The following is a 3,963-nucleotide window of genomic DNA, read 5'->3' on the forward strand; positions in this document are numbered from 1 at the left end:
AAAGGAGGGAACAATTGTATTTAAAATTAAGGAAGGAATGAGGTTATGACAATATTAAGTGGATCAAACTTAAGCAGTATTGTTGTTCTGTTGTAGCATATATTACCACGGCACCTTAAAGCAGTGTTCCTCAAGGTTTTAAACTAGGGTTCCTTTTCTGAATAACAAGTCAGGATACGGGACCTTCTATATAAAAAGCAGGTGCTCTGCTGCTGAGCTACAGCCCTACCCCTACCCAACCTTATGGCTGCCCCCTAATAAATGGGTGAGTGTGTGGAGATTCTTGCTCACATGCTGCCTGTGGAAATCTAGGGATGGTGGTCCTAATTGTATACTGGCCTTAAAAAGGGGAATCGGATACATTTCCACCAATTCCCCCCTCCTCAAGAACAAGCCTTACAACAAAGCAGCAGCTCTAGCAGAGCTCCCTTATTCCCTAATCATGTTAGTATAATGTGGCACTGGAAATACAGTCAGACACACCCCTCCAATATATCAAATGTGGATGCTCCACCAGAGAGCATTCAAACTCACCCAGATCCTGGCTAGTGAGTGAAGGAAAATCCTAGCTTTTCATCATCCTGTCCTGAAACTCCTCCAAAATTTCAGATGTTCTGTGCCCTGCACCTCCCTCAGAGTAGCCTGCTCTACAATTTGAAAATCACTCCTTTAAGACTAGCATACTTGCTGTGGAGCTTTCACACCTTGGAAATTCACTGCTACTGTTAATTTGCTGTGTCAAAGTAGCCTTTATTAAATATTTCAGTTTTAAAAAATCTATTTCTATGATCTCCTATATGAGCTGAACATTATATTTAAAGAACTAGAAGAATTATCTCCATTTCATGCCTTTAGTCTTCCTCTATTGCCCTTCTCTCTTCTCCTCTCCCCACAGCACAATTTAAAGTGAAAAATCCTTGAAGGAGGGACCCATCTTCTACAATCACTCTGTAAATTGCCATATACTTGGATGTCAGTATATTAACTCCCCCACCCACACACACACACACTGAAAAGAGTGCTATAAAAGGCCACGTATCCACTCTGAACATAGAGAAAGTGGGTAATGGGAGCAGATGTGTTTATCTGCTATGCAGAATCAACTTCTTCCATATCCCACATATGATCACTGCGATCTGCAGGGGAGCTTCTCCTACAACGTCCTAAGATTTCAGAAGCCCACTCCACAGTAATTTGGAGCAGGGAGCAGTGTGGTTCTATGGAAAAGCATTCCTGTCAATATATGACAAGATGCCCACTACCTGCACTTTCCAGAAACAACTGTAAACATGCCTTCCCAGCTATGTGAATAAAGGTAAAGGGACCCCTGACCATTAGGTCCAGTCGTAAACAACTCTGGGGTTGCGGCGCTCATCTCGCGTTATTGGCCGAGGGAGCCGGCGTACAGCTTCCATGTCATGTGGCCAGCATGACAAAGCCGCTTCTGGCAAAGCAGAGCAGCACATGGAAACACTGTTTACCTTTCTGCTGTAGCGGTACCTATTTATCTACTTGCACTTTGACATGCTTTCAAACTGCTAGGTTGGCAGGAGCTGGGACCGAGCAACGGGAGCTCACCCCGTCGCGGGAATTTGAACAGCCGACCTTCTGATCAGCAAACCCTAGGCTCTATGGTTTAACCCACAGCGTCACCTGCATCCCAGCTATGTGAATAGGTACTGGTATATCCTATAAGTGTCTAGCTGGTATAGCTGTTTTATCTGCTGCTCTTTTCTTTACTGTTTTAAACTGCTGAGCTGCTTTACTGCATTCTCTACGTTGCAGCGAGACCTGTGGAAGGTGACAAAAATACCAAATCTCTGAGGTACTCAGAAAGGCTTCTCATTCTAAACACAGTTTTTAATCTAAAGAAAAGAACTCACCATTACTTTTCAATTCCTTCATCCCAGATAAGGAGTGGAACTTGAGCACTGAAGTGACAATATAGGTCACCTCATTCCTCACCACATACCCTTCCCAGATCAACTTATCTTGATTTACCTGCTTCCCTTCTCCCAGATATGGGAAACCCGTGGCCAGTCAGATGCTGTTAGAAAGCAAACTCCACCCACCCTAACAGAACTCTTATTAACACAACTAACCCATCCCATCATCTTCCCGATTCTTCTAAATGAGTCACATTTATTCTTTCTGAATCTATTCCTATAATCTCCAACTATGCTCCCAAGCTTCCAACTGCCTCTTTCCTCCAAGCATGACAAATAATAAGTGGCTACATTTCATACCTCCCCAACAACACACAACCTAGCACTATAATCTTAACCACATCATTAGAAAGTAAGCTCCACTGAACTCAATGGAATGAACTTCTAAGTAGACATGTACAGAAACTGAGAAACTAAACATCAGTAAAAGCTTCCTTTTGTGAAAAGACTACTGTACTTCAGAATGTGATAGGCACTTCAGCATTAGAGCTTTTTAATCAGAGGTTAGATTGCCACATTTGGGAGATGCTGTAGCAACAGATGTCCTGCACTGGCAGAGGTTGGATTAAATGACCTTTAATGTACCATGAGTCTTTCACTTTGGCGGAGGGAGGGATATCACTGTCAGAAGCTATTATAAAATAATTAAGTTATTTATGTGGATACAATAAAGCGGCCAAGCAACAATTACAGGATAATAAACAATGGTAAGTTGGTTCTTTAGGTTGCACTGAAACACTAGCTCAATTTCTATGGCCAGGATGAACTACAAGCAGAAGATGACAACTAGCACAGAAGCCAAAAAAAAAAAAATCAGAGAAGAGAAGCCCCCTCCTCAGCACAAAAATGCTGCAAACTACTACAGGAGAAACAAAACACTCTTTCTGCCTCACCCTCTGCCAGACTCTAGCAGGGTTCTAGGGTTTTTTTATATGGGTTCTAGGATTTTTTTATATAGCACTAATTTTTTTCCAGTTTCTTACTAGCCTTTCACTGCAAGGTCTACATTTATTTAGTGGCCTTCTTACCTGTCACCCAAAGGTCCCAGGATAGATTATAAGAGTTAAAAACAAACGCACACAATTACAAAAACAACTACAGCCATAAAGCTTGCTTCCAAAGCTAGGTTAAGGAGCGTTCACTGAAATAAATAATTAGAGAAACAGCAGTTGCAAAGGAAAACTGGGTAAACCTAGCCACCCCTACTGATATGGCGAAGGGGCTAAGCACCCCACCAAACCTCTAGCGGAGTAGACCCCTCTCTAGCTTGCCAGGAAGGAGCAAAGGCAGATATCCTATCCCTGCCCTGCCCCATCTCCACCATCCCAGGTGAGGCTCACCCAATAATAATAATAACAGCTGCTGCTGCTGCCACCACCTCTCCCCCTCCCCCAGCCCGTGCTGCTATTGGGGGAGGGGGCCGCTAAGCCCCTCCCTCCTCGCCGGCCGTTACCTGTCTGTCTTTCCGTCTCTCTCTTTCTCTCTCAGTCACTCACGGGCCCGGCCCAGCCGCCAGCCCGCGGCCACTTCGCCCCCTCGCTGGCGGGGCAAGGGGGGAAAGGGCTTGCGTACTAGAGGAGGAGAAGGGAGCCGTAGGCACGGCTGGGAGGGCGAAGAAGAGAAGCGGCTGCGGAGGGGGAATCACTTTGCATCGACCGACTGACTGACTGAGAAGGAGCCACCTCCTCTCCTCACTCCGGGGTCACCGGGCAGGGGCTGACCCCGGCGCCCAGCCAATCAGCGGCCGCGCTCGGCTCCCCTCCGCCTCGCGCCGCAGCCCACCGCCTCCCCCGATTGGGCCGCGCGGGGGTTCCGAGCGCTCCTCCCCTCCCACATCCCCGTTCCCTCCTCCCCCTATTCGCTCTCTTCCTCTGTCCCCCACACCCACTCCCTCCGCCTCACCATAAGGGGCACAGTCCCGCTGCACTCCCTTTCGACACTTCCGGAATCATGGCAGTAACTTTTTGTTGTTGTTTCGCCTGCTAACGCCGGGTGCAGAAAAAGGGCTTTACGTCCA

The 3,963-nt window shown here is 46.7% G+C and overlaps 1 protein-coding gene across 5 annotated transcripts in view; it reads right to left on the reverse strand.

Annotated features, from left to right (window-relative positions):
* Positions 1 to 3,759, reverse strand: part of ASB7 (ankyrin repeat and SOCS box containing 7) — a 43,160-nt gene extending 39,401 nt beyond the window's left edge. For 2 of the 5 annotated variants that reach the window (XM_035131368.2, XM_035131365.2), the window contains exon 1: positions 3,400 to 3,758. The gene's annotated coding sequence lies outside the window, so the exon portion shown is untranslated. Of the gene's footprint in view, positions 1 to 3,399 lie in introns of all 5 variants that reach the window. The other 3 variants (XM_060282736.1, XM_035131366.2, XM_035131370.2) reach the window with 2 other exon arrangements.
* Positions 3,760 to 3,963: the final 204 nt, after the last annotated feature.

Source organism: Zootoca vivipara, chromosome 14 (assembly GCF_963506605.1).
Source record: "Zootoca vivipara chromosome 14, rZooViv1.1, whole genome shotgun sequence".
NCBI lineage: Eukaryota > Metazoa > Chordata > Lepidosauria > Squamata > Lacertidae > Zootoca > Zootoca vivipara.